This window comes from Lycium ferocissimum, chromosome 8 (genome assembly GCF_029784015.1).
Source record: "Lycium ferocissimum isolate CSIRO_LF1 chromosome 8, AGI_CSIRO_Lferr_CH_V1, whole genome shotgun sequence".
Classification (NCBI taxonomy): domain Eukaryota; kingdom Viridiplantae; phylum Streptophyta; class Magnoliopsida; order Solanales; family Solanaceae; genus Lycium; species Lycium ferocissimum.
Genome location: NC_081349.1, coordinates 21,364,032 through 21,388,503, shown reverse-complemented (window position 1 = coordinate 21,388,503; position 24,472 = coordinate 21,364,032). Strand labels below are relative to the sequence as shown.

At 36.6% G+C, this 24,472-nt stretch overlaps 1 pseudogene; it reads right to left on the bottom strand.

The window, feature by feature from the left end:
* Positions 1 to 386: 386 nt before the first annotated feature.
* On the bottom strand, positions 387 to 10,887 carry LOC132067522 (putative late blight resistance protein homolog R1A-3; annotated as a pseudogene).
* Between the last annotated feature and the right edge of the window lie 13,585 nt (positions 10,888 to 24,472).

Here is a 24,472-nt window from a genome sequence, read left to right as displayed (position 1 = left end):
ACTTGAGATACTTGTTTCCTCAAGTTATAAGTTGAAAATGTTTATAGGTCAACTTTACCATTTTTCAATAAATGGATAATCTATGACTTTTCCCTGCTTTATTATTTTTACTGCAGGAAAAAAAAAAAATGAAAGGGGAAATAAATATATGAAATTTACCCTGCAATCAGAACATTTAGAAGTATTGTCATTCCAATAGCAATTCCTGCAAGCTCTCCAATCTGTTTAAAATTAGAATGCCAAAAATTAAAATGTACCCTCAACCTAAAATTCTATTGAAGCAAAACATATAAACTTAACAAAAGTAACTCAAAAATTAACTCACTGATCTATTGTCAGTGGCAACACCAGAAATGACAAACATCAATAGGTAAGAAATGATGAATTCAAGAATCAAAGATTGAACATTTGATCCCACTGGAACTGTTCCAAAAAATGCCTCAGATTTCAAATCCAGCAGCAAATACAAAGTCCCACTTCCAAGAATTGCCCCAACCAACTGTGCCAATATGTACAATGGCACCTACAATAGACACAAAAATTCAAAATTAATCTCAAGACAACACGCTACAGAGTTTGTTGGGGTCAATTATATGAATGATTGTATCCATTGTACTCCATTTGACACGTTACTTTCCAACAAGCAGTACAAAATTATCGAGCATGAAATTTTCTTGATGTTTCTGCATGATTAGTTTACTTTCTCTATGTAATTTTTGACTATAAAAGGAAAGACAAATATGAGTTTAACCCAGATAGGAAACAAACTTTGAGTCTAACGCAACTCCAAAAGTTAGCTCATGAGTTGAGGAGTGCTTAAGAGTTAAGACCATATAAGGAGACCAAAGGCTCTATCAAGAACCGATGTGGGACTCTTAACATCCCACACGCGTCCAGGACAAACATGGAGGCATGCGCAGCGATATAATATGGGGTCGACGTCGGAATAGAAAGGGTGGATATGCCTAACTCTGACCATGATAATAAAATGGACTTAGAACTTGTTGGAAAATCGGGGACATTTCAACAGGACGTTACTCAACCCCAAAAGCTAGTTTGTGAAGTGAGGATCATCCACGAGCGTATAACGAGACTAAAACCCCCCATCAAGAAATCGGGGTGGGACTCTAACAAACCTGTTTGAAGGGGAAATGCCTAAAAATGGCAAAGGCAATGGTGACTGCAGGATTGAAATGTGCACCAGAAATATGACCAACGGCATACACCATGACCATAACAATTAAACCCCATGCCACACATATTCCTGGAAATGTTACTGAACCATATGTTTTGTTCACTGCTACTGCACCACACCCTACAAATATCAAGAAGTACGTTCCGATCGCCTCTGCTATCACCTATAATAAAATCCCAAAATAAAGATGTAATCACAAAAAGTTGTGTCACTAAGAAATTCTCATTTTTGTCAGAGTTTAATTCATTTCAAGAGGATTAACAAACCTTTTGAATAATAATGACAACCTCAGGTGAAGTGCAAAGGCTTGAATCTTCTTCATTAGCATGTTGTGTATAAGTTGAACAATTCCCTTCTTCAACTGCTCTTATGTCTTTTGTTGACATTCTAACCAATATGTATATTATTTTTTTTTGGAAGTTTGTTAGAAAAAAAAAATAGTTACAGTAGGAAAACCAACTTTTACCCAAAAGGGTAGAAAGAGGCCTAAATATATATATGGTTAAGGATTATACCAAGGATTGATGGTTTAGCTGCTTTTAAGAGTGTTCTGTGGATAGTTTTGTTTTGTTGATGAAACCATAAATAGAAAGTTACTTTCAAGACCAAAATTCAACACAAGGTATAGAGAAAATCTTAACTTTGCTCTTTTTTATTTTTTATAATTATCTAATTCTCTTCTAAAAATCCTTTTTTCTGTTCTTATTATCACACATTTTCCCCAGTTGTGTCACATAGATACAGGATCACAACTCACAAGTTATATCCAAATTCCTAATTTGTTACCCATATCCTTCAAGTCTTAATAATTCAAGCGGATGGCCTATACTTGTAAATTGTAATAGTATAAAGCTAAATAAAAGGACAAATAGATATCAGATAAAAGAGAGAAAACAATTAGATTGCAAGTTTGCTACTAAACATAAGGTTTGAACTTTCCGCAAATCAATTATTCAAAATATTTAGACATTCCAGGGATCTACTACTACAAGCTCGAATACAAATCTGACTAAAAAGGATTAAAAAAAAAAAAAAAAAAAAAAAGAAAAAAAAAAAGAAGCCTAACCTCCCCATAACAATTGTTAGGATCAAATATTCAAAATGCTACTTAGTAAATCTAATGTACTCAGTGTTAACATCAACAAATTTTCCTTCTTTCAGAAAGTTAGAAATTGTTGTCGATCATCCTGCCCCTGCATTAAAACCATATGAAACAATTTTGTTAGCACAATATATTGTTTACACTTACATCCAACTTTTTCACAAAACTACTCTTTTTATATTTATTATAGGTCAAAGTTTACACGCCCTTTTAGCAGGTGAAAACAATAAATGAAAGAAAATAGAAATCACCACATGAACTGATGAACATATTAATAAAGATGGAATTTTAACATATATACCTATAATTCGAACTTGAAGCTCATAATTTCCCCAGCTTTCTTGCTCTTCTTGAATCTTCTTTGCACTAGTGACAGTTGTAGAGCTGCATTTTTCTATTTGGATTAATTTTAGAGTTATTATTTCTCCAATACTCTGGGGAATCTCCTTTAGCTTAGACAAATAAACCAGGTTTAGTTGCTCAAGCATCGGAAAATTATCACTGGTTGCTTGCCACCTTTCCAAATCACATACGCTCCCAATTTGTAGATATTTTAATCTTTGAAACACAACATCTTCATTTAGCCTCCAATCTTTTCCACGGAATGCACCACGTGCTTTGAGCACCTCAAGATTGGGTAAATTAGCTAGCACAACCATATCGTCCCATGGCAAATAAGTCCAAGCTAACCTCAATTGTTTGAGATTAGCTGGAAAAATATCGTTTGAAAGAGTGACTGGAATAAGATTCGTTTGTATGGCTAGTTTCTCCATCTCCATGGCTTGTAGAAGAATGAGAGAATCAAGAATAACAGGCCAGTCAGCATGCTTAATATCTACAATCTTTAACTTTTTTAGATTGGGAGTTCTTCTCAGGATTTCCGCCAAAAAAGGAGAGAAACTGAGAGCAAGCATTTGCAAGTTATCCAGAAACAAAGGTTGTTTACCATGATTTTCTGCCTCAAGAGGATTGGGCAGATGTATATTCCATCCAAGATCCAGATGTCTTATCTCTGACATTGTCCAGATCTCTAGTGGGAGCTGCAAATGTATCTTTTCTAGTGGGAGAAGCAAATCTCTCTTTGTAAAATTACGAAGAATTATGGTCTGTAGATTCCACAATTTGGCTAGTGAAGGAGCTGCGTCTATTTTTGCATCAACATATCTCAAATGTACAAGTTTAGGTATTACCCAAGAGAAATTGTAATTGATTGAAGATACATTCAACACCTTAAGCAGCTTGAAGTGTGAAACAAATCGAGGTATTAGATAAACTCGAAAAGAACTGCTTGTAAAAACCAAGCTGCGAATTGTACTTGTAATATCACTCCAATGCCCGGGAACATATAAATGCTTCCAACGAATGCTAAGTGAAAGAATCGCCCGCCGTTGATAGTTTATTCTTTCTGAGGAAATGTAGTCATGATCATTCAGGATATGCACAAAATTCTCAAGTTGAGCTTCTCTTATGCACAACTGCCGAAGAAGATCGTGAATTTTGCAAGTTTTCATCCTTCCATTAGCCCTTCGTCTACCAGCCAAAATTAGACTTCTGTCATGATCTCGACCATCTCTGATGAAAGCTTGAGAGAATTATAATTCCTTTCTCTGAGGTTATTAATTAGTTGTTATGTTATTATTTACCCGCTAGTCTTTTAGTTGGCACTTTAGCCCATGAGTCTTTATAATTCAATTAAGTCCCCGGTTCCATTAAATATTCTAGAAGCGAGGGCGGGACACTTGTCTAATTTTAGATAGGGTTGTTACATTCCATTTGTCATTGTGAGGGTATTTATATTGTCAGTCATTGTAATTCTCATTATCAAGAAGATATGAAATCTGTCTCTTTCATTTAGTTATTTTTTTCTGCAATTTTCGTAGCAAGCTAATTGCTACAATTTGGTATCAAGAGCCGCGTTTCTGGCAATCGGAGTATGGGGGAAAGAACTCGAGCTCAGTCCAATGACGACGGACTGAAACGAGTTGAAGAACAGCTTCAAATCTTCATGGAAGAATCGATGAAGCGAATGGATAAATTGGAAGAAAAACATGACGGATTCGAAAGCAAAATGGTAGAATTTTCTGATTCTACTAAAAGAATCGAAGAGATGTTGGTGATAATGAGCAGCCAAGGAAGAGACCCATCTTCATCAGCAAGGTCTTTAGCCGCCGGTGTCCATGGCGAATCTCCGACGAATGGGGGATTTTCGTCAGTTGGAGGTAACCTACGCAATCTCACTTCCCCTTTTTCACACCTTCAATTGGGAAGCTTATCAGCCCCTGTAAGAACCACCACAGAAATACCTTCTAGCACCCCTTTAAACCCCTTCTCGCTGCAGCATTCAGGCCACCGCTGAAGACCTACCAGTACATCGATCCCTTTTTCACTACCACCCACCGACTCTCAACCTTTTTCGCCTCACCCATCGCACCCTTTTGCTCCACCTACCCATGCTTTTCCCTATCCCATGTCCACCCAGCCATTTCATCCTCAGTCGTACCCCTTGTCAATGAACCCTAGCTTCACAAATCCGGTCAGTTCTTTCTCCGCCAGCCCAATAACCCAACCTTATTCATACCCCTTAAATTTGAACTCAACCTCTCAACCCTATTCAGTACCTCTTAGCTCTTTTCAACCCACTTCTTTGGGTTGGGCCTCACATCCTAATGGTGGGGTTAGACCCAACGTTGTCCAGTCCAAACTCCCAAGAGGGAAGCTCACCTTTCCCGAATTTGATGTTAATAACCCAAGAAGTTGGTTGCGTCGCTGTGAAAAATATTTTGATTTATATCAAGTAACCGATGAGGAAAAAATTAATTATGTGGCGATTCACTTAAGGGATTTTGCGGATTGTTGGCTGGATAGCTATTTAGCTGATCATAGAGGTTCTGTTGCTTGGGCCCAATTTTGCAACGACATATGTGAAAGGTTCGGCAATAATATGCCTGTGGAAATTGTTAAAGAGTTCAATCGTTTGGATCAAGTCACTGATGTAGAAAGTTACCAAAGAAAATTTGATGAACTTAAATGCCTTATGGTCTTAATTAATCCAGCATTACAGGAGCCTCATTTTGTTTCCTGTTTCATAGGGGGTTTGAAACCAGACATAATGCCCTTGGTGCAATTTGCAAAGCCTAAGACATTATTGGAGGCTTATAAATGTGCCAAACTACATGAAAGCTCGTTCACTGCCATGTATAAACAGATGGACAAACAATTATCTCACAAAGTCTTGCACCGTCCCAACCCGTCCAACTATAGGCCCAATGTCCCTAGCCCAATGACTAAAAACCCTGTTGTGGTTAATACTCGAAATCCAAACCAGCAAAATATGACACTAGAAATGCTGCGGGAGAAGAATTTATGTTATAAGTGTCATGATAAATATCATCCCGGACATCGATGTAAGAACAAAGTCCTTAACACCATGGAGAATGAGGTGTTTGAGGATGCTAGTGAAGAAGTGATGGAGCAAGAAGGAGGGGAAGCTGAGGAAGTTGAACAGGCTGAAGTCACACTAAATGTGATTCTGGGCAAGAGTGAGTCTCCCTCAACGGTTAAAATTATTGGTGTTGTGAAGAGCCAACGAGTAGTAATTTTAATTGATAGTGGGTCAACACACAGTTTCATCGATCCACAAGTTGCTAGGACTAGTTCAGCTTTGGTAGAAGATCTAAGCAGGCCCATGAGGATTAAAATTGCCAATGGGCAGTACTTAAGTTGTAGGCAAAAATGCCATAAGCTCTCATGGAAAATGCAGGAACTAAACTTCAATTTTACATTTGGAGTGCTCAAGGTTGGAGGTTGCGATATGGTATTGGGTATGGACTGGATTGATACAGTTGCTCCAGTAATGTTACATACTCGCCCCTTGAGTATATCATTTTTATATGGATTGGAGTGGGTAACATTAATTAGTTGCATTGATGAAGAACAATTATCCCATGTAGACACAAGAAGTATTTCCAAATTAATTAACAAGGGGCAATGCAATTTTATAGCCCAAATGTTTTTGATGGTTTGTTCAGCTGAGAACAAAGAAGCCATACCTCATGAGATAAAAAGACTTTTGGAACAGTTTGATGGTCTGTTTCAAGAACCCAAAGGCTTACCCCCAAGTCGCGAGTGTGATCATGCAATAGAATTATTGCCAGGAACAAGGCCTGTTAATTTGAGGCCTTATCGATATTCGTTTGAACAAAAAAATGCCATTGAGGAAATTGTTGCTGAAATGTTAAGGGCCCAAACAGTGACTAAAAGTGTGTCTCCTTTTGCTTCTCCAGTTCTTCTAGTAAAAAAGAAAGATTCTAGTTGGCGAATGTGTGTTGATTATCGTAAGTTAAATGATGCTACTGTGAAAAATAAATATCCCATACCTGTGGTTGAGGACTTATTAGATGAATTACATGGAGCCAAGTTTTACTCTAAATTGGACCTAAGGTTGGGTTATCATCAAATCCGTATGAAAAAAGGTGATGAGTTTAAAACAGCTTTTCGAACACACCATGGGCTTTGGGAATTCAGGGTCATGCCTTTTGGGCTGACTAATGCCCCTGCAACCTTTCAAGCCCTTATGCACCAGATCTTTGGGCCATTTCTCAGAGAGTTCGTGCTTGTGTTTTTTGACGATATATTGGTGTATAGCAAATCTTTACCTGAACATCTCAAACACCTCCAGGAAGTGTTCAAGTTATTGAAGGGTAATCAATTGTTTGTGAAGAAATCAAAGTGCAGTTTTGGGCAAAGCAAAGTGGAATATTTGGGTCATATAATTTCAGGTGAAGGGGTTAGCACCGATGAGACCAAGGTTGAGGCGATGTTGAGTTGGGTGTGTCCAAAGTCAGTTAAGGAATTAAGAGGTTTTTTGGGCCTCACTGGTTACTATCGACGTTTTGTCAAGGATTATGCCATAATCAGCAAGCCTTTGACTAACTTATTGAAGAAAGGTGGTTTTGACTGGACATTGGAAGCTACTCAGGCCTTTGAAGAGCTCAAACAGGCCATGTCTCATGCGCCAGTTTTAGCCTTACCCAACTTCTCATTACCGTTCGTGGTGGAGGTAGATGCAAGTGGCAAAGGAGTTGGGGCAGTTTTGATGCAAAATGGAAGGCCATTGGCATTCATCAGTCAAGCCTTGAGCTCTCGTCACTTGGGCCTTTCCACATATGAAAAGGAGTTAATTGCATTACTATATGCAGTGGAAAAATGGCGACACTATTTGCAACCTAGCCATTTTATTATCAAAACCGATCATTTTAGTCTCAAATTCCTTAAGGATCAAAGGATCACTACTTCACTACAACACAAAGGAGTTACTAAACTATTGGGTCTTAGTTATGAAATTCAATATAGGAAAGGAGCAGAAAATGTTGCTGCAGATGCTCTTTCCAGGAGGTTTGATGAAGGTGAATGTTCGGGCCTCACAGTAGTACAGCCCAAGTGGACTGAAGAGATCATGGATAGTTATCAAACTGATCCAGTAGCCCAAGAATTTATCACACAACTGAGTATAGACCCAAATGCAATTCAAGGCATGCAGTTGCAAAATGGAATCCTTAGAAGAAATGACAAAGTTTGGGTGGGCAACCATGGGCCTCTTCGCAGCAAACTGATTGAAGAAATGCATTCCACACCTTGGGGAGGACATTCAGGTATACATGCTACTCAACAAAGACTCAAACTATTGTTCTATTGGCCTACTCTGTTGCTGGATGTTAAGCATCAGATCTCCCAATGCGAAATATGCCAAAGAAACAAGGGCGAAAGCGTGGCTTATCCGGGACTCCTTCAACCCTTGCCCATTCCAACAAGAGGATGGGAGCATATAGCCATGGATTTTATCAGTGGATTACCCAAGTCTCATGGAAAGGATTCAGTGCTCGTAGTTATTGATAGGTATACAAAGTTTGCTCATTTTTTTGCCTTAACTCATCCCTATAATGCTAGCCAGATTGCCCAGTTGTTTCTAGACAATGTATGTAAATTACACGGCATGCCTAGTTCTATTGTCTCCGACAGAGATCCAATCTTTGTAAGCACTTTTTGGAAAGAACTATTTAAGGGATTACAGGTTCAACTTAAACCGAGCACGGCTTATCATCCGCAAACGGATGGGCAATCGGAAAGGCTAAATCGTTGTGTGGAGACCTACCTTCGATGTATGACAGGTCACAAACCATCAGATTGGAGCAAATGGCTGGCACTTGCAGAGTTTTGGTACAACTCTAATTTTCAGACGTGCCCGATTGGAATGACGCCTTTCAAAGCATTGTACGGCTATGACCCACCCCAACCCACCTTTGATCTCATTACACAATCTAAGCTTGAAGCAGCGGACAAGGTCTTTGAGAGAAAGACAGCTGATGTCAAAAGTTTTGCAAGATAACCTCGCAAAAGCACAAGCAAGAATGAAGATTTATGCAGATGGAAAAAGGAAAGAACGAAACTTTGCAGTTGGAGATTTTGTATTTCTGAAACTGCAGCCTTACCGTCAAACTTCAGTTGCAATCCGCAAGAATATCAAGCTTTCTGCTCGCTATTTTGGTCCATATGAAGTCATTCGAAGGATTGGGCCTGTTGCCTATGAGCTCAAGCTACCAATCGGGTCAAAAATACACCCGGTGTTCCATGTCTCTCAATTAAAGAAAAAGGTTGGAGATAGAGCGTTCTCAACTGAAGATCCTCCCTATTGCACCTCAGATGGTCAGATACTAACAGAACCATTGAAAATTTTAGATCGGAGGATGATCAAGAAAAGGAACAAGGCCGTGATTGAGGTCTTAGTTCAATGGGCTAATCTTGCTCCAGAAGAAGCAACTTGGGAGGAGTATTCATTTTTGAAGAGCCAGTTTCCAAATTTTGAACCTTGATGATGTCAAGGTTCTTGAAGGGGAGTGGAATGTCATGATCTCGACCATCTCTGATGAAAGCTTGAGAGAATTATAATTCCTTTCTCTGAGGTTATTAATTAGTTGTTATGTTATTATTTACCCGCTAGTCTTTTAGTTGGCACTTTAGCCCATGAGTCTTTATAATTCAATTAAGTCCCCCGGTTCCATTAAATATTCTAGAAGCAGGCAGGACACTTGTCTAATTTTAGATAGGGTTGTTACATTCCTTAGCTGTCATTGTGAGGGTATTTATATTGTCAGTCATTGTAATTCTCATTATCAAGAAGATATGAAATCTGTCTCTTTCATTTAGTTATTTTTTTCTGCAATTTTCGTAGCAAGCTAATTGCTACAACTTCTGTCGATTAGCTCTTCTAGATAATCCTCTGCCACCACTTCTAACCTTTGATTGCTTCTTGCCTTTAGGAACTGTTCAGCAATCCATAATCTAGTCAATTTTGAAACACCAATCTCCATATCTTCAGGAAAACCTCCAACATAGAGAAAACAAGCCTTCAAATATTGGGGCAAGTAACTGTAGCTTAAAGAAAGAATTGCTTGACATTGTTCAGGAACTGTACCAAAAAATGAGTTCAAATTTTCCTCAACCCTCTCCCAATTATCATGGGTCGGGTCCATCTTGCCAAGAAGTCCAGCAATAACAACAATTGATAGAGGTAATCCTCGACACTTTTGTACGATATGCTTCCCTATTTTTAGTAGTTGTGGAGGGCAAGGATATTTTCTGAATAGTCTTTGAGTAAATAGATTCCAACTATCACGTAAACTCAGAAAAGACATAGCATGAGGAGGAAAAATCAGGGCTTGCATAATCAGCCACAAAGTTAAGGCGAGTAGTTAATAGGATTCGACTTTTGTTGTTGTCATTTGGAAATATTCTTTGCAATTGGTCCCAAGCCTCAGTACTCCAAATATCATCCATTACAATTAGAAATCTTCTACCCTTTAGACCTCTGTACACAATCTCTGTTAGTTGATCATTGCTCATTTTTTGATTGTTTTCATCAGTCCTATCCCGTATAATTGAAGAGACAAGTTCAAGAAGCATTTGTCTCTCATTATATACTTCAGAGATAGTAACCCATGCAAGTTTATCAAATCTATAGCGGATTGCTGAATCATCATAAACTTTTCTAGCAAAAGTTGTCTTACCGATACCACCCATACCAACAACTGGTATGACAGTTAGCTCATTTATTTGGTTAGTGAGGCGATCTAGTATAATGTTGAAGTCATCCTCCATTCCAACAACAATATTATGCTCAATTGCATACCTTCTTGATGATGATGAAGACGTAGTTGCTTCTGCTGATTTTCTTCCATGCTTGTTAAATTCGATCTGCATCACCTCTTTCTTGAGAGAATCAATTTCTTTTTCCACCTTTTGCAATTCATCATTAAAGGATTTACAAGCCCTTTCTCGTCTTTGTCGATTGCACATAGACTTTGATAAGCAGATTCAACATGTTGTTTTTGTATAAAGCTTCCATAAATCAAAGGTGATTTAGACTGAAGGAGTTGCTGCAGTGTATGCATAAGTGAAGAAAGAGCAGCATAAGCCATTTCTTTTCAGTTTTCTCTGATTTTTATGTGTCTTTGCTTTCTTTTTTCTGCGACCACTTGGTTTTATTAGTCAAGTATATGAAAGGAAAGTATGAATAATGAAGTGAAGCACATGAATAAAGTCCTACCAAGACAATTGACTATTTTGATCAATTAGAATACAATTTCTTTTCTTATAAAATCATTTTTTCATAACCAAACAAAATAATACTCATTTAATGTGATGTTGTTATCTTTAATAAAATAAAGTAGATGGATTGCCAACTGGTTTGTTGACAAATAACAACACAATATGCAGTCTACTTTAAACTACTACTATTACAACAGTACTGCAACTAATTCAATTCTCCACAAACCTTGGCCTTTCCCAACAGCAGAAGCATTAAACATGACAAAACTACACAGCTAAAACAACTTTTAAATTCTATTTGTGACATTAATTACCAGTTTACCTGGAATATTGATGTTAAATAATGATATATTTCTAGTAACATGTTCAATCTAAAGAACTATAATTCTCATTCTGTATTTTCCACACAAAATTAAAGATAAACGAAAAACAAATAAATGATCAGGGAAATAAAAACAAGACAGTTTGATTTCAAGTTTGAAACTAACTCAAAAAATTGACTTCCCTGAAGGTAATGCACTCAAGCAAATCAAATATTCTTGGGAGCTAACTACTATTAGCTTAAATACATATCTGACTATCATTACCAAGAAAAAAAATAGATCTGACTATCAAAAAATACATGCGTAAACTCTCTAGATGAATTGTTAGATCAAAGATTCAAAATGCTTCTACGTCTCATTTTGAGTGTTAACAACTACAAGTTCTTCGATCCTCTTGCCCTTGCATTAAAACCATATGAAAGTTTGGGCGAGGCGGCCTAGAATATAATCTCAGTCTTTCTGATATTGAATATCATGTTCTTCAGCTTGATCAGTACGATACAAATGCTAAGTAATATACTTTAAGAATTGGTTACTATTCAAAATTGATTTTAACATACCTGATTTTCATGACCGTATAGTTTGAATTTGAAGTCCATAATTTCCGTAGCTTTCTTGCTCCTCTTGAATTTTCTTGGCACTAGTCTCGACTGCAGAGCTGCAACAATCTATTTGGATTAATTTTAGCGTCATTATTCTCCAATACTTTGGGAATCTCCTCTAGACAACCGAACTCAGTCAAGATTAGTTGTTCAAGCATCGGAAAATTATCACTTGCTGCTTCCCACCTTTTTAGAGTTCCATACTCAATTCGTATATATTTTAGTTTTTGAAATACAACATCTTCATTTAGTCTCCAATGTTCCATAGAATGCAGTATCTGCTTTGAGCACCTCAAGATTGGGTAAATTAGCTAGCATACCATATCTTCCCATAGCAAAGAAGTATAAACTATTATAAACTATTCTACAATTTCTTGAGATTAGGCAGGAAAATATGCCTAAAGACAATCAAGACAAGCAGACCACCAAGTAACGGTGTACAAAGCAAACCGACAAACTGCACCAAACTGATAATCCGAACCAAACCGAGAAAAAAACCCGACTAGTGATTTGGTTTGACTTGGTTTGGTTTTAAAAAGAAAAACCCGAACACTATTGGTTTTGTTTGGTTTTAACTAAAAAAAGTCAAATCGAATCAAACACAATTATGATAGAATCAAAATAATGTAAGAAATTCAGGACAAAAATTCTAACAGTAATTTGGGCAGACATTTTAGAAACTTCGTTTCGAAAAACAAGTTTGGTCTGTAATATTATTAACGGAAAAGGCTCAAATATGTTATCAAACTATCAGAAATGACTCATTTATGCCACTCGTCAATAATTTGGCTCATTTATGCCATCGAACTATAGGAAATGGCTTATTTATATAGGAAATGGCTTATTTATGCCATTGAACTATAGGAAATGACTCATTTATGCCATTCATAAATAGTTTGACTCATTTATGTCATTACTCGTTACCAAAATGACTCATTCATGCCATTTTTCATTAACGCCGGTTTTATAATACAAGATATGACACGTGGCCTCTAATTAGAGGTCTACGTCTTTTAATTAAACCAGCCTAATTTTAAATATCAAATTAAGAAAAAATCCGACCCATACACCCTGACCACCCATAACCATAATCTAGTTGGAGGCCACGTGTCATAAATGGTTTTGTAAAACCAGTTTTAATGAAATATAGCATGAATGTCATTTTGGTAACAGATGATGACATAAATGAGTCAAACTATTGATGAGTGGCATAAATAAGTCATTTCCTATAGTTCGATGACATAAATGAGCCAAACTATTGACGAGTGGCATAAATGCGTTATTTCCGATAGTTCGATGACATATTTGAGCCGCTACTGTGACAGCCTTGAGCTGTATGGGGTTCATATCATACCTCACTTTAACTCTTGTATTTTGTTTTGTATTTATAATATAATACCCCTTTTAACCCAAAAAAAAATAAAAAAAATATACTAATTATATTATTATATAAGTGGGAAGCTTTAAATGTTAAAGTTAGAATTATCAAAAGTTGAACTACCATACTATCCTCCAATTTAATGATATTCGTTTAATATTTTTGTATAAAAAATGTAAATATACATTATAATAAGTAACAAAGATAAAATTGATCACATTCATTTTATCTACAAATTTACACATTTACTTTTAATTACTATAATCATACGTTATTTCTCATCTACTTCGTTACTTGTGCAAAATTTTCAAGTTGGGTCATTAATATTCGCGGCAAAATATCTGGGGACTCCACTGTCGATTTTTATTCGGTGTACACGTAAATTTACATTGGCCTAATTACCCCCCTCAACCTGACAATATGATAGGCACGACCCACCTGGACGCTGACAACCCATGGACGTGTGACACACGCGGTGCCAGATGGATTTTTTTGTCCATGTGGCATTTTTTTAAGGATAAAATATATTTTTTTTTTTTATCTTTTTAAGTTCACCAATTATTTAGATCATCTTTTTCGGGCCAAATCTGTAAAAAAAGAACTTGAAACAACAATATTTTGACCATACTTTTTTTTTTATTTGGCTAAAGATAATGATATTCTAATCAAGTTATTTTTATATATTTGGCCAGGAAAAGAAGAAATACACAGTTAAAGCAAATAATCATTGTATCTAAAAAGAAATAAATAAAATATCAACCAAATATTTTAAGAATTTGACCCCAAAAAAATAATGCAGAGTTGAAATAAATAGTAATTGCATGAAAAGAAAAATACACATTTTTTTTTGTAGAAAATACACCGTCTAAACTTCATTACTTTTGCTAAATCTTCTTTTTATTTGGCAAAAATAAATAGAGTTTCAACTAAGTTATTTAGATTTGGATCCAAAAATAAAAAATAAAAAAAATACATAGTTGAAATAAATAATCATTATGTCTAAAAACAAAAAAAATACAATTGGGATAAAATATGCAATGAATATTAAGAAAAACCAAAAAGAAACACAATTGGAAAAAATAAATCATTATATTGAATATGGCGATTAATAGTTGAAAAATACTCCACTTGAAAGTTGATTTTTTTATTTTTGACCCTTCACACGCCGAAAAGAGAGTGTATTCACGCTCTTTGCCACATCAGCATCTAGGGGGTCGAGACTATCATATTACCAAGTTCAAGGGGATAATTAAGCCAACGCATAATTTAAGTGTGCATTAAATAAAAGATGACAAGTTTAGGGGGGTCCTAAGTTATTCTGCCAATATTCAATGATGAATCATAATTATTAGCAAGTCCCTTCCACTACGCAATATGAATATACAAGTAGAATACATCGACTTATCCAACAATTACTTTTGAACATTATAAACCATAACTCAAAGTTTATATACACTTTTACCCTAGTATACAATGTTATACAAACTTATAAAAGGTTTATACATAGGGGTTTATACAAAAAATATCCGATCATTCGGCACATATGTTAGAAACCATAACTATGCGGACCGACAAGGTTCGCGGACACAAGGTCGCCACAAGATAACGTATATCATAAAGCCGTCAAGGCTAACAGTAAAGTATCAAGAGCTCAAAATAAGGCCGACAAGGCCACCAAAATATTATACAACAATATGAATCGATGGAGCTATAAAACGTCTAACTATACACACACATCTACGAGCCTCTACATAGAATACAATGATCATAAGGACAATACCAAATAGATTGTAGCTTCGAAGTAAGTGGAGTGCTCGTGAGAATCCGCTGATAGAACACCTACGGGTCTGATCCATCTCCCTGCCTACCTGCGGGCATGAGCGCAGCGTCCACAAGAAGGGACGTCAGTACGAATAATGTACTGAGTATGTAAGGCATGAATAACAACATAATATAGATATGGAAGGTAACATGGAATAAGAGAGATAACATGTACATCTGGATGCCTCATAAGGCGGATGCCATGCATGCTTAGCCTTTTAAAAAAAAAAACATTTTTATACATATACATAGTACCATGCCCGGCCATTAAGGCTCGATGTCATATATATAGTATCATGCCCGGCCATTAAGGCTCGGTGTCATATATATAGTATCATGCCCGGCCATTAAGGCTCGGTGTCATATCTATAGTATCATGTGTTAAGGCTCGGTGTTATCATCGTTAGCCCGCGTCCGGGGTAATATCATAACATGCCCACTGCAGTGGTGTCTACGTGCCATGTCCGGCCGACTATAGCGCGGCGCGGTGTGAGAAAATACATATATATATATATATATATATATATATATATATATATATGTATATGCATATAATGAGAGCCAAATAAAAGCTACGACTCTATCGGAGTGACGTAAGGTCGGTAACCTCCGATTTATATTATGGAGCAATCATCATCGCTATATCTCACCTTGAAGGAACAATTATTATAAGGTGAGATCAACAACAATGAATAAAATCGAGAAAATCACGAAAATAACTCAACATTCTCATATTCACATTGAAATCATAAGCTTGGGACTTTTAAATATGAAATCATCATCATCATCGTAATCGTCATAGAAACATTCTCATCTTTAGCATCGTCATTCATATTGTAAAAACATGTCCGTTGTTGTTGTCATAAAAGCTTATAGAATCATAAATCTTTGACTCGGAAAATAGGGACATTTTGGAAAACATTTATGGATTATCAAGAAAGAAGTCATGCCTTTGAATCATGAACTCTAACTTTTGGAAGTAAGGAGGTTATGAAACATATGTAGGGAATTATAACATAGGAGTTTCTAGAAATAGGATCATCGTCATCATAAAACATGTTTATCTTTAGATCATAAGAACTCTATGAATCATGAATCTCTAGCTTTTGAGAATAAGAATATTCTTGGAAAACATTTATGGATTCACATAGAGGGATCATGGGACATTTGGAAAACACCTATTGGATTCATAAGAAAGGAATCATGCCTTTAGAAGAAAGGGACTAGCCTTAACATACCTGGAAGATAATTTCTCGACTTCCAACTTACTTCTGTCTTGCAATTCACTTAAGATCATTCGTAGCCTCGTAATCTACATATACGACCATTCATACTATTGTTAGGCTCATCGTCATACGCTCGTCTTAAACCCTTAATTTAAATCCATTTAGAATCTGCCAAAATTCGGGCAGCATCTCCTTTGTTTATATGCCTAGCCCGAAATCACAATCCAATAACCAACAACAACAACAACAATACCAACATCACAACAACATTATCAACACCAATAGGCTCCATAAAACATCCCACACGATGTTTTCTAAATTTCTCAACTATCCAACTTATTATACGACTATTTAATAACTTTATCTCCGTAAATAAACTGAAATTAATATTAATAAGGAGAGATTCATACCTTATTCTTTCTAGAGCAGCAATATCTTCAATATTTACTTTGAATCCAAGCCAATTCCAACGCAAGACAAAACTATAATCGTGACTACACGTTGTCGGACCTCGATTAATACTCCGTAACTTGAAATCTCTCAAAATCCTCACTTTTATGTATATATATGCTCTCTTGCTTTGGCTGAATTTTCTAGAAGCATTTGGGAAATTTTTTGTGAAGAAAAAATGGGGTTTTGCCCCTTATATAGGGTGCCAAAGTCGGGTCGGTCACCGTAGCATCGTAGTAAGTCGTCACCGTAGCGCGTAGCTGCGTTTCTGTCGTCGCCTGAACTTGTAACGTCCATAATTCTCTATTCCGATGTCGTATCGATGAGCGGTTTATTGCGTTGGAAACTAGACTCGACGAACTTCATTTTAAGCTTTTGAAACACCTTAAAACTCCCCATATACCTAGAGATATACCCCTCCAAAGTTGACCCAAAATTCTGTCCTTAATTCTGCCAACTTGTTCCAAATTTTCGACAAACTTATTTTCTTTGATTTGCTTGGTCCCAAAATCTTCCGAAACTCTCCATACATGATATTTATCACTAATCATACTTGATAATGGTCATGTCCTTTGGTTCCAAGGTTGTCCTTCCCGGTTACGACTTACAAGATCATAATTCATCCTTTACTTAAACCATATACTTAATAATGTTTCGTTCCTCACACTCCAAAGTTGTTTTACCTAGCCATAGCTCGACATACTTACATTCTAATTTAACCGGTGTTTCTCCGAGGTACGGGGTGTAACACTGAAAGTGCGGGGTGTAACATTCTCCCCCCTTTAAAAACATTCGTCCTCGAATGTTGAGGTAGAGTTCGCTCTGAGGTAGATGTCAATGTTCTTACCTGTATTTGTCGGTATTTACTTTACTTACTTGCAGTCTTACTTGCTCATTTAAAACTGAACTTATCCGAATTACGCAGTTTATCCTTCTTCTTTTGTGGCCAAAATTTACGCCCGTACTCAAGGTCGTCTCTTTTCTTATTATCTGTCTGTCTACTAACTCTTTATGCTTTATCGTTCTCATTGTCTCTTCAGCCTTCTTTGTTTACATTCTTGTATGCCCTTTCATCCAGTACTTACCACATACTTTTATCCAATTTTGATCCCATCTTCTTTTTATTCAGAAATTCTTGTTCTCTTCGATCTCCACGTATCTTTCTTACGTTTTACAGATGTCCCAGGCCTTTGTCTTCTTGTTTACTTATTCTTATTCTTCCTCCCTTAAAGATAACCTCAAGACTGGTCACATTTTAGCATCCTTTGCTTTCTATAGCAGTCGAATTAATCTTTGCGGTACTTTATCTTTCAACTAGTTTAACACCGAAATGTCTCGCTTAATTTCTCTTTCCTTCAATTGGACTTCTGGCACTTGGCTAACTAACGGTAATTCTTGTACTTATATCAAAAACATCTCAAACCTCTTCTTTAATGATTCCTTTCCTTCAATTTACTCTTAAAGTTTCTGATCCTTAGTTCGGCTAATAACTTAGGGGTGAATTCAGAAATTTGTCGAAGAATAACCAAGATTTCTAGTCATGCAGCGAATTCGAATCTTTTCATTCTTTCCTTTGTCTGTAACCTTCATTCATCCCTTTTTCCAATAAGAGCCATCATGTTGCTTGTTCCACGAGGTCTCATTGTCACCCGCTTGTTCCAATCAAACGTGATATCCTTTGATCATTTCCTTTGGGGTTCTCCTTCTACTTTTAACCTTTGCCCGATTCTCACTTAATAAGTCTTTCCCATAGTTTGACGCAATTATCTGTCATTTTGGTTTATCAATCAAGCGGATCTCTTAATTCCTTAAATGTCCATCTCCTTTATTTATATCCTTGAATCCTTTTCTTGCGATCTTATCTTCATCTACTTCCATGACTTCACCTTCCGTTGACTTAGTCCCTCCTGTTTCGCAGCCCTTTATTTCTCTACTAGTGGACAACTTTCTTATTTGGTTGTGGCACTTTTCCTTGCTTGCTTCTCTAGTGCTACTTTAGATTATCCCTCTTAGTACTAATCGATTTTATATACATATCATTTCATCTCCTTTTTAATGCTTTAGTCGAACTCCTTAATTCCTTTATTGTCATCATAGTTTCACCTATGGTAGCGCCCAGATGGTTTGTCATAGCATTTCCTTGCTAATGGCTTATTATTCTCATTAATTACTTTACTTCAGATTACTCATCCAATGCGTCAAAAATACCATAGCCAAGGGATTTATATTCAAATGGGACTCAATTCGACCCATACAACAATCCTCAGCACCATTCCTTATACACTTGTATACAACATTTTCTTATCATCGTTGTTATCCCCCATCACAAGATTATACTTACAACATACTAATGATCATATCTCAAGCTAATCTACTATTCAAAATATCTTCAAATCCATGTTTGAATCTTTCCTCCAATTTCCTCTCCTCCAATCTTAACATCATTACAAAATAACTCATAAGCATGAGACTAAAATAAAATCTTACTTAATCACAACTTCCTTTCAATACGAGTGTGCTTCCCTCTTTAAGTCCTTGGCTCTCCTATACCAGCGGCTAATTGAGACTTAACTAGCTTCCATTCTTCTTCAAATATTTATTGTCGTCCCCACACCATTTTACTAGCCATTTCATCAGGACGATTATTTATATGGTCCTATGACATATACTCTCACGATTTGATATAAACGGTGACTTATGATTTCACGACGCAGGAGATATTTTCTAGTCTCAGGTAGTACTGCTGTCATGCTATCCATAGGCATATTGTCTTTCTTTCTTTTGACGATCATTGAAATTCCTAAAAATATTCCTCTTTTAAAACTCTCACCTCTTCCAGTGCTACGATTTCTCTTTACTAATCCCGACTGTCCTTGATACTTATCCTTGGTCACTTGTATGCCTTCTCACTTCTTCTGTTACCTTTTTGGGGTACGTTTGCTGCATATTTAATTGTAACAAAAAATTTCTCTAGTACGAGCGATTCGAATCATAGCCCGGAACACAACGTATTGCATTGACAAAACTTATTTCCTTGATTTGCTAAACCTTTATTATCTTGTCATGCCTCCTTTCCCATGTTTGTCTCATAATATACTTGCATTTAGTCCATTTCCACTTTTTTTTTTAGCACATCCTTGCTATATTAGTTCATCTCGAATTTCGACTCCTTCAAGCCAGTACATTTCCTTCTTCTGTACTTGGGAATATTCTAATTCGTCTAAGAATGTTCTCATATACCAGTAACATTCGAGTATTGACCGTCTTTGGTAGTCATTTGGCCGACCCTAGCAATCCTTCAACTCCTCTAGTCCATATAATGCCGGAGTTACTTTCATCGCATGGTTTGACTTATTTTTTTTTTTTGCTAACTGGATTCTTGTATCAAGTCAAATGTCCACACATATTGGACACAACTCAAACCACTTCCTTCCTTCATGCCTAATAGTCCCCTAGGTTAATGAATCAATGGTGACATCGGAATTCGTTAGGCTCCTTATAGAATGCCCGACTATACCATGCTCCTTCAGCCGCAATTTTCCTTCATAGCTATCCTTTCCCCAGTACCCTTGAGATTTCTCTTACTCTTGGTTCCCGATTCCGAGTTGGGTTTATACCATACCAGTAAAAGTCGATACTCTCTCTCATTCATTCTCACGATTCGTCCTTTTCTTAATTTAGCTCATAGTGTCCCATAGTTTCTCTTAACTAATTGTTTGTATCATAATCATGCATCATAATCCTTCTAATGTCCCGCCGATTCTTGTTCTCATCATGAAATTTTAGTAAAATACACCCTTTTCTTTCTTCCTTCGTTCATTTCTTATTTCCCTTTACGATACCATAGCTTGCTCGTATGTATGTCTATTCCTCGTATATTCGTCCTGTTTCCTTTATAATCGTATCTCTATTCCAAGTCCACTGTCGTATGCCATCACTGTCTACCTTTGGCCAACCTTACTAATTTATTAAGCTTCCTCTTATCGTCACCGATCACATAACTTCCTTTAATTAATTTATAACCGCACTTTCTCGTACTTCTGTCCTCAAGGTCCTCCTTGATTTCCTTTGCTCTTAAAGTGCTCTTTCTCGTTTGCCACTTAATAATATCTACCTAGAAGTTTGCAGAACATTCCACTATGAGTACAAACCCATCTATATATATATATATATATATATATATATATATATATATATATATATATATATATATATATATATATATATATGGAATATATATATATATATATATATCCATATATAATATCTCTTTGTTATATATAACCAATCTAATCTATAAATCGTAATACTGTATTTGAGTTCCTAATGTCAACTTTCTTTATGTTTTCAATAGGTCCCAATCCTCCGAAATCTCGGATGCAACTCATTCCACTTTCTTTATTTACTAATCATTTTTTTCCCTCCAGGGTTTCTCCTTTAAATTAAATTAAAATCATTCTAAAACTTCTCTTTGAAAGCGTCTCATAGTTGTTCCTTCAATCATGACTTACCAAACGGCTGATGGTCACATTTTCCCTTTACTCTTTCTCTATAGACATGCAAACAATTCAATTTGTAAAAATTTCGGCAGAGTTTCCTCTATAATTCTTACTACCTCATTCCTGCACACAGCCCAGAAAACACATCCAATGCCCCACAGAGCAATCACAAATACCCATAATATCTTGCTCAAGTTCTTATATCAACGTCTATCCATATTAATAAAACAGGAAACATACCTTTCGAATGAACAACTTCAATTCTCAGCAATTTCCTCGTAGCGGCATAATCAACTGCTTATCCATGATCAAAACATTTGGGTTAGGATCAGGGACATCATATCCTATGATTTAGCTCTATGGCACGATCTAAGATAAGAAAGAAAGGTCAATGGTTCCTAAATGCCCTGCAACCTCTTGTTTATAAGTGTGGCGCGCTTCACACCCATAAACAAGACTCTACTGGACACGGCTCGTAGACATTCCCTAGGACGAACTGCTCTGATACCAATTTGTCACACCCCTACCAGGAGTATGACGGGCTCCGACCCGTAGGCCGGGAACCACCTGACTTATCCGTTACTTTGAACATTATAAACCATAACTCAAAGAACACTTGCACGCAGAAAAGGCCCAACATAGGAATATCCGATCATTCAGCACATATGTTCATATGCGGACCGACAAGGTCGCCACAACATAACGTATATCATAAAGTCGGCAAGGCTAATAGTAAAGTATCAAGAGCTCAAAATAAGGCCGACAAGGCCACCAATATATTATACAATAATATGAACCGGTGGAGCTATAAAACATCTAACTGTACACACACGTCTACGAGCCTCTACATAGAATACAAATGATCATAAGGACAATACCAAATAGACTGCAGCTCCGAAGTAAGTGGAGTGCTCCTGAGAATCCGCTGATAGAACACCTACGGGTCTGATCCGTCTCCCTGCCTACCTGCGGGCATGAGCGCAGCGTCCACAAGAAGGGACGTCAGTACGAATAATGTACTGAGTATGTAAGGCATGAATAACAACATAATATAGATATGAAAGGTAACATGGAATAAGAGAGATAACCTGTACATCTGGATGCCTCATAAGGCGGATGTCATGCATGCTTAGCCTTTAAAAAAAAAAAAAAACATTTTTATACATATATATAGTACCATGCCCGGCCATTAAGGCTCGGTGTCATATATATATAGTATCATGCCCGGCCATTAAGGCTCGGTGTCATATATATAGTATCATGCCCGGCCATTAAGGCTCGGTGTTATCATCATTAGCCCGCGTCCGGGCCTCCCGCGTCCGGGGCAATATCATAACATGCCCCCGGTGGTGTGCACATCTACGTGCCATGCCCGGCCGACTATAGCGCGCGCGGTGTGAGAAAATACATATATATATACATATATATATATATATATATATATATATATATATATATATATATATATATATATATATATATATATATAAAGCATGCATGAGAGCCAAATAAAAGCTACGACTCTATCGGAGTGACGTAAGGTCGGTAACCTCCGATTTATATTATGGAGCAATCATCATCGCTATATCTCACCTTGAAGGAACAATTATTATAAGGCGAGATCAACAACAATGAATAAAAATCAAGAAAATCATGAAAATAACTCAACATTCTCATATTCACATTGAAATCATAAGCTTGGGACTTTTAAACATGAAATCATCATCATCATCGTAATCCATCATAGAAACATTCTCATCTTTAGCATCGTCATTCAATTGTAAAAACATGTCCGTTGTTGTTGTCATAAAAGCTTATAGAATCATAAATCTTTGACTCGGAAAATAGGGACATTTTGGAAAACATTTATGGATTATCAAGAAAAAAGTCATGCCTTTGAATCATGAACTCTAACTTTTGGAAGTAAGGAGGTTATGAAACATATGTAAGGAATTATAACATAGGAGTTTCTAGAAATAGGATCATCGTCATCATAAAACATGTTTATCTTTAGCATCATAAGAACTCTATGAATCATGAATCTCTAGCTTTTGAGAATAAGAATATTCTTGGAAAACATTTATGGATTCACATAGAGGGATCATGGGACATTTGGAAAACACCTATTGGATTCATAAGAAAGGAATCATGCCTTTAGAAGAAAGGGACTAGCCTTAACATACGGAAGATAATTTCTCGACTTCCAACTTACTTCGTCTTGCAATTCACTTAAGATCATTCGTAGCCTCGTAATCTACATATACAACCATTCATACTATTGTTAGGCTCATCGTCATACGCTCGTCTTAAACCCTTAATTTAAATCCATTTAGAATACGTCAAAATTCGGGCAAAGATCTCCCCTGTTTATATGCCTAGCCCGAAATCACAATCCAATAACCAACAACAACAACAACAATACCAACATCACAACAACATTATCAACACCAATAGGCTCCATAAAACATCCCACACGATGTTTTCCAAGTTTCTCAACTATCCAACTTATTATACGACTATTTAATAACTTTATCTCCGTAAATAAACTGAAATTAATATTAATAAGGAGAGATTCATACCTTATTCTTTCTAGAGCAGCAATATCTTCAATATTTACTTTGAATCCAAGCCAATTCCAACGCAAGACAAAACTATAATCGTGACTACACGTTGTCCGGACCTCGATTAATACTCCGTAACTTGAAATCTCTCAAAATCCTCGCTTTTATGGTATATATGTGCTCTCATATGTGGCTGAATTTTCTGGAATGTTTTTGGGAAATTTTGTGCAGAAAAAATGGGGTTTTTGCCCCTTATATAGGTGCTAAAAAGTCGGCATCCGTAGCAAGATCGTAGCAAAGACCGTAGCAGCTTTATTGTTTCGCTCGCCCGCCTGAATTTGTAACGTCCATAATTCTCTACTCCGATGTCGTATCGATGAGCGGTTTATTGCGTTGGAAACTAGACTCGACGAACTTCATTTTAAGCTTTTGAAACACCTTAAAACTCCCCATATACCTGGAGATATACCCCTCCAAAGTTGACCCAAAATTCGTCCTTAATTACGCCAACTTGTTCCAAATTTTTGACAAACTTATTTTCTTTGATTTGCTTGATCCCAAAATCTTCGAAACTCTCCATACATGATATTTATCACTAATCATACTTGATAATGGTCATGTCCTTTGGTTCCAAGGTTGTCCTTCCGGTTACGACTTACAAGATCATAATTCATCCTTTTGTACCGTATGACTACCCGGTATAATAAGCGA